We start from the raw sequence: 14,554 nt of genomic DNA, 5'->3' as shown, positions 1-14,554 counted from the left end.
AGCAGTTGGGGTTACCGGAGTTGGTTTTTTCATAAACATGGTGAGCTTTGTCTGAATTGTATGTTTCTTTTTTTCTTCATAAATTTCACGATACGGACGAAACACATCATGCGCCATCCGTTCAATCCTTGCAAATCGTTCGATGTTTGGGTCCATTGCTTTGAAATGTATAAGAAGTTTATTGGGAGGGGTTTGATGAAAGATATCCAAGACACAAGACACAAATTGCTGTACTGAGTCTGAGATAACAGTTGAAATGGTGCACGCGGAGATGGGAGAGCTGCCAGAAGCTGGTCCGCCCTGTCGTACGCCCAGCTGGGCAACATTTGCACTGCCAGACGCGGAGCAGTCATGGCTAGCGATTGTGGTCGTAAAGTCGAATGGTCATAAGTTGCATAGGTCTTAAGTCGATCAATACCTGTAGAGGATAAGATATTGTGGGGAGAGACTGGAAACAGGGAGGTGAGTTAGAAGGTTACTGCAATAGTCTAGTAACTGAAATCGATGGTCTGGTCCACATTAAAAAAATGACCACCAGAAAAGTCTGGTAATCAGACTATAAGAAACAACTGGATTAAATCATATTCTTATTGGAGTCCATCTAAAAGTAACTTTGATCCCCTAGAGAGACCCACAATTAGCCCGTCCTATTGTTTGGAGTAGATTCTCCAAAAAGGCTATATACTTCTGGAGAACTACTGTAGGTCAACTTGAACATTTAGAGCAGTTTGTTAGATCCTGGTATCAGACTATGAGGTCCGAAAGCCAGGTGGCTCTTGATGCTGGTTGGTGTAATACCTAAATAGGGGAGGCCAAAAGACCTTGTAACAAAAGAGAACACTGCCAGTGTGGCATGCTTCATGATGGATGTCTTCTTCAACTGCACTGTAAACCGTTAAGTTACGCGTTGTAAATCAGGAAGTGTGCCATTTCAGGAGTTATAAACCACTTACCCGGACAATGTTTGGAAGACATGTTGCAGGAAAAAAAATGCATAAAACATAGTTCTTTCCTGTAGAATTTTTCTTCCCTCCACCACCATGTGCTTCCTCATTTGTGGTACATAGAATAATGGCCCCGAAAGATGTCCATGTCCTAATCTCTGGAATTTGTGAATATGTCCTCTTACATGGCAAAAGGGAATTTGTAGATGCGATTAAGGTTATGGACCTTCAGACTGTGAGATTATCTGTCCTGAATATCCTGGGCAATGCAGATGAGTCCAATTGAACCACATGCATTTTTAAAAGCAGAAAACTTTTTCTTGTTGTGGTCAGAAAGAGATGCAACAAAGACTCAACCCAACATGGCTGGCTTTTAAGACAGAGAGAGGAAGGGGCCATGAACCAGCAACTACAGTGGCCTCTAAATGGCCACTGTAATGGTCCTCAGTGTACTGTTAGGAAGAAAATGGGCACCTCAGTCCTTCAACCACATGGAACTATATTCTGTTAACACCTGAATGAGTGAGGAAGTGATTTTCTCCTAGAGCCATCAGGAAGCAACCCATACTGGACTTCTGGCCTGTAGAACTGTGAGCTAACAAATTTACATTATTTTAAGACACTAAATTTGTGATAATTTTTATTTATTTATTTTAATGACAGAGTCTGGCTCTGTTGCCCAGGCTGGAGTGCAGCAGCACAATCATAGCTTACTGCAGCTTCTAACTCCTGGGGTCAAATGAAGTTTCTGCCTCAGCCTCCTGAGAAGCTAGGACTACAAGTATGCACCTCTGTATCTGGCTAATTTTTAAATTTTTTGTAGAAACGGGGTCTCACTACTGTTAGGCTGCACTCGAATTCTTGGCCTCAAGAAATCCTCCCTTTTTTTTTATCTCCCGAAGCACTGAGATTACAGCTGTGAGCCACTGCACTCAGCCTGAGATACATTTTTTTTTTTTTTTTTTTTTTTTTTGAGACAGAGGCTCACTCCACCATCCAGGCTGAAGTGCAGTGGTGCAATCTCAGCTCACTGAGACTTCTACCTCCCAAGTTCAAGCAATTCTCATGCCTCAGCCTCCCGAGTAGCTGGGATTACAGGTGTACACCACCACGCCCCATGAATTTTTGTACTTTTAGTAGAGAAAGCGTTTTGCCATGTTGACCAGGCTGGTCTTGAACTCCTGACCTCAAGTAATCCACCCACCTCAGCCTCCCCAAGGCTAGGATTATAGGCATGAGACTCTGCCCCTGACCCAACTCGTGATAGTTATTTTATAGCAAATTAGAAAAGCTAACATTTTATGTTACTCAAATTTGATAAATGATTTTAATGAACTGTGGAAAACATACAAAAATGTAATTTAAAACTAGTTATTTTAAATTAAGTATTAATCTCCTATTGTTATTAAGCATGACTCTAATTTATTTTAATTAGCTTGTGGGACCATGGGGAGCTTTTAACCATCATGAAATAGGTTTCTCTTGTCTCATGGAAGACAGTCATACAATGCAGCCATGTGATCTTCCCCTGACTGTTTGGTTAACTAAATTTAGCCAAACAAATATCTAAATGTTTGCAAAATAGGATGTAATTAAAAGCATTCATTAGCATGGGGATCCTTATGGTATTGAACAACTACAAGATGCACAGGCTTAGGGAACAGCACTAATAAGTTGCTGACCTTGTTCAAAATAGTGATATGACTAGAAACGTCAAACACATAGGGATATGAAACAAAGTGGAAAAAAAATTTTTAAAAATTAATGTATATGATGCTATGGTCTGAATGTTTGTATTCCTCCAAAATTCATATGTTGAAACCTAACCATCAAGGTGATGGCATTAAGAGGCGGGGCCTTGGAGGAGAGGCCTCACGAATTCACCCTCATGAATGGGATTAGCACCCCTATAAAGCACTTGAGGGAGCCTGTTTACTCCTTCTGTCTCCTCTGCCATGTGAGGACACAGCAATAAGGTGTCATCTGCAAAGTCCTCACCAGACACTGAATCTGCTGGTGCCTTGACTTTGAGCTTCGCAGTTTCCAGAATTATGAGTAATAAACTTCTGCTGTTTATAAATTACCCCATCCATGGCATTTTGTCATAGTCGTGTAAATAGACTAAGATACATGGGAAATTTTATTTTAAAAGCTATGCTTTGGCATTTCAGAGGGGTGTAATTTTTTACTTCAAATATTGACATTTCCTATTTATCTTCCTCACTAGTATCTCACACACGTATAGGGTATGCCTTATAAAATGAACTCTATAATAGTATCCCTTATTGACTGATAAAATATAACAAATATCTTTTTAACTAAATTGACTATCATTCCAAGATTAAGCTTAGAAATGATGTCTTTCTATATTTTCTTGTAATAACATTTGTTGAAACTCAATTTGAACTATAATAGTCATTAAGTTTCATAATACCCAGCGTCTGATTACAATTCCCCTTGTTTAAAACAGTTGACATTCCAAACAGAATTCTATTTTTTATCAATGTCCTATCATGGATTACATCTCTGCTTATGTTTATTATCTGATCACTGTTTCCATGATGATTTGTCAAAGCATGGCCCCACAGGACTGCCATGCCCAGCTCTTTCTTGCTTGGTCTCAGATGAAGATGAACCACGAAGAACCATAAATAAATCATATAATTAGCGAGGTCATTTTTCCTGCCTCCAGATTGCTCTGTCCCTTTCAGGACCCAGGGCTTTCTTGCCTTCTAACTGTCCTCCTCCATCAAAACAGGAAAGAGTTTGATAACATCATTTATAGCTAAAACGAAGTCTAATATTTGCTTTTAGAAGCTCCTTATCTCTAATGTGGAATGAGAGGATTTATCTGCAAACTCTATGTTTTTCTTTTTTCCTTTTAGGCAAACAAAGTTAGTGGGAGGGAAATGCTGGGTTACATGCGAACCCTGAAGACAAAACTGTTCAGTTATGTTAGTGTGCAGTGTGTGCTGGAGAAGGGGAATCTTGTGGTGAGAGGTTTGTGTGAGGAGGAATGATCATAAAGAACACCAGGTTACATGAGGATCCCTCCATGTTCCATCTCTTCTCTTCTCTTAAGCCTAATGACTCTCCTTTCATTCTTTGGCTCAACAGTCTCAAATTTTGAAGCTCCAAAGTCTATTCAATTTGATTATCTTCCCTCACTGCATTTTTAAAAACATCGTCAATAGAGACGGGGTTTCACCATGTTGCCCAGAGGTTGGTCTCGAACTCCTAGACACAAGGGACCAGTCCACTTCAACCTCCCAAAGTGCTAGGATGACAGGCGTGAGCCACCAAGCCCAGTCCCTCATTTCATTTTGCATAACATTTTCAAAGACTAGTAATTATGAGCATTGGCTTTATGGTAAAATTTGAATTCAAACTCTTCTACTAGTAGGCTGTATGACCTGGAGTAAGTTATTTAACTTTGCTATGCTTTGGCTTACTCATATGCAAAATGAGGAAAATCATAATATGTGTGAAGCTCACTAGACAGTGACTGACATTTAGCAAGTAGTAAATATTAACCATTCTTGGTATTAAGGTCCAGCTAAATTAATCCTCTCTTCCTCCTCCAGGTCCCCAAAGTGCCTCTAGTAACTCTATTAGGGAGGTTATCAGAATGTGCCTAATGGTTCTACCCATGTTTTTCTTAGCCTGAGTTCCCTAGGAAACAGACCCTGAGGCATGGGTTAAATGATTAAACTTTGTATGGAAGGTACAATCCCAGGGCAGTGAGAGTGAGGGAAAAGGAAGTGAGCTTGGGAAGGATGAGAAGTAACAGAAGGTTATCATGCTAGCCACAGCTTCAAAATAAGCCATAGAGAGACTGAATCTCTTGCTACGTTTATTGCTCAGCTACACTGGAAACCTAAGGTCTGAAGGGAGAGAGGAGAGAGAGTTACTGCTTGCTTCCTTACTTTGGCTCAAATTGATCCCACAGGGAGTTAATTTTCCTGTACTTCCAGATGTAATATCTGGCTGATCAGGAAGCCAAAAACCATGCCCTGTGGTGAAGTGTTTCATCTGAATACATAAATGGCAGAAGCAGCCAGAGACTCTGAGCATATGGCTGGTTATCTGGTTGCCCAGTGGCAACCAAGGCAGAGGGCTAATATTCTTGGAGAAGCAATTAGTTGTCTCCATTCAGCAGAACTACATGAGTAATAGAGTTAAGTGTACCACAGAGGCTTCCAAGGAGAGGCTAATGGCCTGGGGGGCAGTGAAGGCAAGGCCACTGGGATCTAGGCAGATGTGTAAGTTACGTTTGATATGATAGTTCTGATTTTATAAAGATTTTAATTTGTTTTAGGACACGACTATTTCTTTTCACCTTTGAATCCTCTGTAACTATAATGATGCATGCCCTGACTTACGTGAGATCTTAGGCAAAAGTGGGTGATATGCAGCGGCTCACCCAGAAACTCACCAGCAGTTATGGACAAGATCCAGTCCCCTGTAATAAAACAGAGTGCTAAGAATCCAGACAATTGGACTAGAGATCAAAATAGGGCTTCAGATAGGGAACTGAAATTAAAAAAAAAATAGTTATAAAAAATAAACCAACATGAAATTCTTCATAGCTGGGCAGTATGAACATGACAGGGAGTTTACCAATGGCTGAAACTATTAATAGTATTTTTATTAATAGTTAATTTATTAATTAACTTATAGCCAATATTTATCAGGTGTGCTAGCCATTTCTTTAAATTACATTATTTAATTTCCCCCAGACTTCTCTTAGATATTTTTATTATTTCCATTTTTACAGATGCAGAAATCAAGAGTCCAGAAAGTTAAACAACTTGCCCATGGTCACACAGCTAATGAATAAATAGGCTAGCACCTAACCCCAGAAAAGTCTATTTCCAGTGCATGCACCTCCAACTACCATTGAAAGTGTTACATGAAATAAGGCTTACAAAATCTCTAGCAATCTTGGCCTTTTGGCTAAGATCAAGTGCAAAATTCTTACCAGAGTTCCATCCATATAGTAAGTACTCAATGCATTTTATCAATTCTCATTGTTAGTAACTGTAACATTATAATAGAACTAGTGCTGTTAACTGTAGCAATAGTAGTTGTAGTAGCAGCAGCATGGAACTTGTAATGAGCATCAATGAGTAAGACCTCTTAACTGTCTTGATTCATAGGAGAGGACTGAGGAAAGGGAAATTGTGTTGGGGAGAACTCTGATCCAGGGGTATGAGGGAAGTCCAGATACAGGAATACATAACGCAGAATCTTGCCCTTTTAACAAATGTAATTGAGCGGTAACGTAGGATAGAGGTTAAAAGCTTGGACTTTAGAATTACAATGGCCTATGTTCTGTTATTTATTAGCAATGAGACCTTGGGGGAAATTACTCAACATTTGTGAGCTTTAAGTAACTCATAAATGTACCTAACAGAGTGTCCCACATATAGTAGTCATTCTGTAAATGCTTGTAAAATTGACATACTGCTTCATTTCCATACTTTTCCACTCCTGCTACAAAACAAAATAAACAAACAAAAAAATCTCCAGTACCCAGTTGCCAAGTAAAGTAAATACCAAGGCAAATTCATCCCACTGAGTGTAGCTCCTTTTTCAACCAATATAATTTGTTATACTTATCTACCTACCATTTCAGCAGCTTCCTGAGCTGTACTAAAAAGCTGTGTTGCACAACTAAAGAAAAATATGTGATCTGCTATTTCTGGCATCTTGAATCTATGTGGCTACAGTGAGTATTCCTGTGGTCTTTACTTATCTGAAGCAATTTTGATTTGACAAGAAGGAGGAAATTTTGAAGGGATTGCCTGTATTTTCCCCAAAGCAGGTCAATTTAAAAGGAAAAAGTTCTCATTTTAACCATGGTGCAATATGCATTACAGTAAATAGATATTTAAAAGAACAGGACATCTCTTTCATTGGTAACTTTAACTGTAATATTGAATTCTATTTGCTGGGACTCAAAGAAAATAATGCTTTAATTTACAATTGAGAAAGAAAGAGAGAGAGGCAGAGAGAGAGAGAGAGAGAAAGACCATTACTGCCACCTCTCGCTCACTTCTTCAGAACTGAGACTATGACGAAGAAACTTGGCACTTGCTTGCCAAAGGTTCACACAGACAGTCTGACTTTTGTTTTTACTTCCATGACCTTTAATGGCTTTCAGTGCAGCCAGACCAACTTTGCATATATATTGACACTATGAAAACCACACAGATAAGCAGTTTTGGGTTTGCATGCTGTATTTACTTTGGCATTTAACAATGAAACACATATTTCCCTGTTAGAGCTCCCAAAGACTTTGTTCTGATCTTGAATTGCTTTTGTCTGTTACTCAGCATTTGGATTGCTTTGTAATTACTCTACAAATGCATGTGTTTTAAACATGTTTTTTTTGGGGGGGGAGGGGCCTGGGAATAGTTCTATTTTCTTCTTGGGTGCACTGGGTTAATGTTTCCTTTAACAGAAGTAGAAGAGTCCAGTTCAAGCTGAGAAACTCACACTCCACTGCCGAGCATCTGGAGAGATGCAAGCAGACAAGGCAGGTTTTGCGGCAGATCACTCTGACATCTACAGATCCTCTCCATTTCTTTTCACCCAGAGATTTCAAATTGCCCATTGACATCGCTGATTCTGCCAAGAGATCACTCGCTTCAGTTAGTTCCTATCCCCATGTATCATTTAGGACAGAGTAAATTCTCCCAGAATGTTAAAGAAATGAAAGTTTTGAAAAGTTTGATAAATACAGTCTAATATTTTTTAATTGTAGGAAAAGGTACGTAACATAAAATTTACCATATTAACAATTTTTATGTGTACAATTCAGCGGTGTTACATACATTCATGTTGTTGTACAAATATCACCACTATTCATCTCCAAGACATTTGTTATAATCCCACATAGCACTCTACTCAGTAAAAAACAGCTCCTTGTTAGCCTTCCCCACTGCTCCTGGAAGCCACCATTCTACTTTCTGTTTCTATAAATTTGAGTATTCTAGGTACCTCAGATAAGTGGAACCACATTTGTCCATTTGTGTCTGGCTTATTTCACTTAGCATAATGTCCTCAAGGTTCATCCATGTTATAGTATGTGTCAGAATTTTAATTTTTTGAAAGCCAAAAAATATTGCATTATATGTATGTATATATCATGTTTTGCTGATCCATTTATCCACTGATTGTTATTTGGGTCATTTCTACTTTTGGCTATTGTGAATGATACTCTTACAAACAATGGTGTACAAATATCTGTTCTAGTCTTCGCTTTTAATTCTCTTGTGCATAGACATAAAAGTGGAATCACTGAATCATGATAATTGCATGTTAAATTTTTTGAGGAATCACCATTCTGTTTTCCACAATGGCGGCATCATTTTACATTTCCATTGGCAGTGCACAAGGGTTTCTATTTCTCCACATCCTTGCCAACAATGTTATTTTCTTATTTTTTTAAAAAAATAATAGCCACCCGAATGGATGTGAAGTGCTATTTCACGGCTATATTCTAACTTTTAATAAAATCAAGTTCTGGCCTAAATTTCCAGATGTTCTTAAAAAGATCTGAAAGTTACTACAAACAGTGTTATGGTAAATAAAGAATATTTTATATGATTCTTAACATGGTGCCATCTTATTTGAGGAAGTGAATAGTTAGTTAAAGAACCATTAGCTAAATAGTTAAAGGGCCAGGCAGGACAGACAAGGGAAAGAGTCTTAAAGAGATACTTCAGTGAAATGCACACAACACAATCCTAACTGGATTAGGTATTTAGAAAAGAAGTAGAATCTTTTCCATGTTTCTTCATGGGCACTTGATAGCTGGCAGTGCCAGGTACCAAGCTATGGAAAGCAGGAGTTAGGAGGTAGCTCAGGGGAAAGGGAATTATGCTGCACATCCAGGTGGATATGTTCAGTTTGCAACTGAGTTTAGAAAATGGGAGAATGCTGAGGCTGAGGGAGAGATTTGGGAGTCATTAGCCTATGGTGATGTCATTGGTCTGGAATTGTCACCTCTGCGCAGGCTGAGAAGGGACTTCAAAGGGGAAAATAGAATGCACAATAGTTGAGGGTAGACAGAGGAAAGGGAGAAGGAACAATTATAGAATTAAGGGAAGTGGTTCCCTGGAAGCCAGGGCAAGAAAGATTTTAAAAGCCAAGATGGCCAAATAGGAACAGCTCTGGAGTGCAGTTCCCAGCGAGAACAATGCAGAGGGTGAGTGATCACCATATTTCCAAATGAGTTATTACTGCCCACAGATCAGGAGATTCTGGAGCTGAAAAGCACCAGGAGTTTCCAGCATGGTTGTTTCAGATGGCGCAGCGGGTCTCCACACAAAAACTCACACAAATCTGGGCAGCCATTTCAACTGGCCCCTGGAATGCCTGTGAGACAGAGCCACCCATTCAACTGAAAAAAGGGGGCTGAGACAGGGAGCCAGGTGATCTAGCTTGGTGGGTCACATCCCCACAAAGACCGGCAATCTGAAATGCTCTGGATTAAAAGTTTTGCAGCAAGTGCAACTGGACGCAGGATAGTCCAGTTCGGTGGGGGGAAGGTCGACAGCCATTACCGAGGCAGTCCACCATTACCGAGGCAGTCCACCATTACTGAGGCAATCCACTTTTACTGAGGCAGTCTGCCATTACCGAGGCAGTCTGCCATTACCAAGGCAGTCCGCCATTACTGAGGCAGACCGCCATTACCAAGGCAGTTCTAACTGTACCTCTGTAAACAAAACTGCAAGGAAGTTCAAACAACAGCTAGGCAGAGTTCATGGCAGCTCAGCAATGCCTCTGCTGGCCTACTGACTAGACTACCTCCTTGCTGGGCAGGGAATCTCTGAAAAAAGGCAGCAGCACATCAGGAACTTATAAATAAAGCCCCACCTTCCCAGAACAGAGCACCTGGGAAAAAAGGTGGTCATGAGTTCTGCTGCAGCAGACTTAAACGTACCTGCCCAGCAGCTCTGAATGGAACAATGGAGCTCACAGCTCAGCACTTGTGCTCCTATAAGGGACAAACTGTCTCTGCAAGTAGCTCCATGACCCCTGTATATCCAAAGAGATGCCTCATAAAGGAGAGCTCAGGCTGACATCTGGTGGGTACCCTTCTGGGACAAAGATAACAGAAGAAGAAACTGGCAGCAACCATTAATGTTCTGCAGCCACTGCAGATGATCCCGAAGCAAGCAGGGTCTGGAGTGGACCCCCAGCAGTCCTGCAGCAGAGGGGCCTGTTAGAAGGAAAACTAAAAAACAGAAAAAATAATTTCAACATCAACAAAAAGGACATCCACCCAGAGATCCCATCTGAAAGTCACCAACTAAAAAGACCACAGGCAGATAAATTCAGGAAGATCGGAAGAAACCAGTGCAAAAAGGATGAAGACATCAAAAACCAGAATGCTTCTCCTCCTCCAAGGGATCACAACTCCTCATCTCACAAGCAAGGGAACAAAGCTGGATGGAGAATGAGTCTGATGAATTGACTGAAACAGGCTTCAGAAGGTTGGTAATAACAAACTTCTCTGAGCTACAAGAACATGTTCTAACTCAATGCAAAGAAACTGAGAACCTTGAACAAAGGTTAGATGAAATGCTAATGAGAATAAACAGCTTAGAGAACAACATTAATGACTTGATGGTGCTGAAAAACACAACATGAGAACTTTGCAAAGCATACACAAGTTTCAATAGACAAACTGACGAAACAGAAGAAAGGATGTCAGAGACTGAAGATCAACTCAATTAAATAAAATAAGAAGGCAAGATTAGAGAAAAAACAGTGAAAAGAAATGAACAAAGCCTACAAGAAATACGGGATCATGTGAAAGGACCTAATCTACGTTTGATAGGTGTACCTGAATGTGACGTAGAGAATGAATCCATGCTGGAAAACACTCTTCAGGATATTATCAAGGAGAACTTCCCCAATCTAGCAAGGCAGGCCAACATTCAAGTCCAGGAAATACAGAGAACACCACAAAGATATTCCTCAAGAAGGGCAACCACAGGCACATAATCGTCAGATTTACATGGTTGAAATGAAGGAAAAAAATGCTAAGGGAAGGCAGAGAGAAAGGTTGGGTTACCCATAAAGGGAAGCCCATCAGACTCACAGTGGATTTCTCAGCAGAAACCCTACAAGCCAGAAGAGAGTGGGGGCCAATATTCAACATTCTTAAAGAAAAGTATTTTCAACCTAGAATTTCATATCCAGCCAAACTAAGCTACATAAGTGAAGGAGAAATAAAATCCTTTACGAACAAGCAGTTGCTGAGAGATTTCATCACTACCAGGTCTGCCTTACAAGAAGGCAGAAGCACTAAACATGGAAAGGAACAACTAGTACCAGCAACTAGTACCAGCCACTCCAAAAATGTACCAAATGGGAAAGACCATCAACACAGTGAAGAAACTACATCAACTAACAGGCAAAACATACAGCTTGCATCAAAATGGCAGGATCAAATTCACACATAACAATATTAACCTTAAATGTAAATGGGCTAAATGCCCCAATCAAAAGACATAGACTGGCAAATTGGATAAAAAGTCAAAACCCATCAGTGTGTTGTATTCAAGAAACCCATCTCATGTGCAAGGACACACATGGGCTCAAAATAAAGGGCTGGAGGAAGATTTACTAAGCAAATGAAGAGCAAAAAAAAAAAAAAGCAGGAGTTTCAATCCTAGTCTCTGATAAAATAGACTTTAAACCAACAAAGATAATGTGGCACATATACACCACGGAATACTATGCTGCCATAAAAAACGATGAGTTCATGTCCTTCGTAGGGACATGGCTGAATCTGGAAACTGTCATTCTCAGCAAACTGACACAAGAACAGAAAATAAAACACTGCATATTCTCTCTCATAGGTGGGTGCTGAACAATGAGAACACATGGATAAGGGGAAGGGAGCATCACACACTGGGGTCGGTTGTGGGGGACTAGGGGAGGGACAGCAGAGGGTAGGGAGGTTGGGGAGGGATAACATGGGGAGAAATTCCAGATATAGGTGACAGGGGGATGGAGGCAACAAACCACATTGCCATGTGTGTACCTATGCAACAATCCTGCATGATTTGCACATGTACCCCAGAACCTAAAGTGCAATAAAAAAACACACATATATATATGAAATAATAAACTTTCCTCCAGGAAAAAAAAAGGCAACATTGTCAAAACTGCAGACAAATTGGATAAATAAATAATGAAAACTGCTTATTGGATTTGGCACCTAAGCAGCCATGGGTAACATTCATAGAGCAGTTTCAATTGAGGGAGGGCAGGAGCCTGTAGGAGTGGAAAGAAAGTGGGGAAAGTGAACAGGCCTCAGTCTTTCAAGAAGTTTAAGAATGAATAGAAGGAGGAATTCAGGATGGTGAGAAAAGTACTGTTTGTTTTGCAAACTGTGAATGACTGGAGCTTGTTTCTAGGTGAGAGGGAAGGAGCTGAAAGAGAGGAAGAAGCTAAAGACACAGGAAAGAAAAGACAGCTGATAGCTGTAGGTCTTGGAGAAGGTGGGAGGGAATGAAAGCCAGAGAACAGGTGACTGGATTAGCCTTAGCTAGGAAGTAGGAGTGTAAAACTCTCCTTCTCCTTCTGGAACAGGGAAAGCAGGCAAGGTCACAGCATGCAGAGATGTTTATAGAAGTAGGGGAAGAGTAGGAAGTTAAGAGCACCCATGCTAGATATGATCTTTGTGAAATAGGAAATAATCTATTAGGAAAAGGTTATATTTTGGAAAATCACTATGATTAAATAGTGCAGTATACATTGAATGAGAAAAGAGTTAAAAGTAGAACACTAATGTAATTGTCTAGGCGTGAGGTTATATGGGACTTGAGTGACTAGAAATGAGGATGGAGAAAGAGAGGTGGACATCATGCTTTCCTCTCATATTCTTCTGAAAGTCAGAAGCATACTTCTGATAAACAAACCCCAATAGAAAATAACCATGCCATGGGCCTTGCCACATTACATCAATGTTTAAAGCTATCTAAAACTAGGCCAGCCTCAGTGGCTCATGCCTGTAATCCCAGCAATTTATGATCCTTTGGAATATATATACAGTAATGGGATTGCTGGGTCAAATGGAATTTCTATTTCTAGATCCTTGAGGAATCGCCACACTGTCTCCCACAACGGTTGCACTAATTTACACTCCCACCAACAGTGTAAAAATGTTCCTATTTCTCCACATCCTCTCCAGCATCTGTTGTCTCCAGATTTTTTAATGATCGCCATTCTAACTGGCCTGAGATGATATCTCAATGTGGTTTTGATTTGCATTTTTCTAACGACCAGTGATGATGAGCATATTTTATATGTTTCTTGGCCTCATAAATGTCTTCTTTTGAAAAGTGTTCATATCCTTTGCCTACTTTTGAATGGGGCTGTTTTTTTTCTTATAAATCTGTTTTAGTTCTTTGTAGATTCTGGATATTAGCCCATTGTCAGATGGGCAGATTGCAAAAATTTTTCACATCTGTTGGTTGCCAGTTCACTCTAATGATTGTTTGTTTTGCTGCACAAAAGCTCTGGAGTTTAATTAGGTCCCATTTGTCTATTTTGGCTTTTGTTGCCAGTGCTTTTGGTGTTTTAGTCATGAAGTCCTTGCCTATGCCTATGTCCTGAATGGTTTTGCCTAAGTTTTCTTCTAGGGTTTTTATGATACTAGGTGTTATGTTTAAGTCTTTAATCCATCTGGAGTTAATTTTAGTGTAATGTGTCAGGAAGGGGTCCAGTTTCCGTTTTCTGCACATGGCTAGCCAGTTTTCCCAACACCATTTATTAAACAGGGAATCCTTTCCCCATTGCTTGTTTTTGTCAGGTTTGTTAAAGATCAGATGGTTGTAGATATGTGGCCTTGCCTCTGAGGCCTCTTTTCTGTTCCATTGGTCTATATCTCTGTTTTGGTACCAGTATCATGCTGTTTTGATTACTGTAGCCTGTAATATCATTTGAAATCAGGTAGCGTGATACCTCTGGCTTTGTTCTTTTTGCTTAGGATTGTCTTGGCTATGTGGGCTGTCTTTTAGTTACATATGAAGTTTAAGGTGGTTTTTTCCAATTCTGATAATACACTTCTTTATTGTGGTAAAATATACAGTTTACCATTTTAACCAATTTATTTATTGTTTGTTTGTTTTTGTCCTATTTGCAGTTTCATACATGATCATCAAACTGCTGCTAGGATGTGCACACCTGTTACTGCAAATTCACAGCCTAGGAAAGACTTCTCCTAGGAATTTACTTTAGGTCTTGTACCAGGATTGGGCTGCCTGGTACAAGGCTGCACCCACAACTGAGCAGCTTCAACAACACAGGAGCCTTTCCCAACACAATTTTTTAACCACCTTTAAGTGAACAATTCAGTAGGATTAAGTATATTCACACTTTTGTGCATATAACACTACTATCCATCACTAGACCATTCTCAATGTCCCAAACTGAAACTCTACCCATTAAACAACTCTCCATTACTGACACTCCCACTACCTGGTAATTGCCATTCTATTTCTGTTTCTATAAATGTGGTTATTCTAGGTACTTTATGTAAGTGAAATCATACAATATTTGTACTTTTGTGCTTGACTTAT

General features: G+C 39.9%; 1 non-coding gene across 1 annotated transcript; it reads right to left on the bottom strand.

Annotated features, from left to right (window-relative positions):
- Positions 1-14,106: 14,106 nt before the first annotated feature.
- Positions 14,107-14,300, bottom strand: LOC119473987. Its single transcript, XR_005203269.1, has one exon.
- Positions 14,301-14,554: the final 254 nt, after the last annotated feature.

Source organism: Cebus imitator, unplaced genomic scaffold (assembly GCF_001604975.1).
Source record: "Cebus imitator isolate Cc_AM_T3 unplaced genomic scaffold, Cebus_imitator-1.0 Scaffold199, whole genome shotgun sequence".
Taxonomy (NCBI): Eukaryota; Metazoa; Chordata; class Mammalia; order Primates; family Cebidae; genus Cebus; species Cebus imitator.
This window is presented reverse-complemented; position numbering and strand designations above follow the sequence as displayed.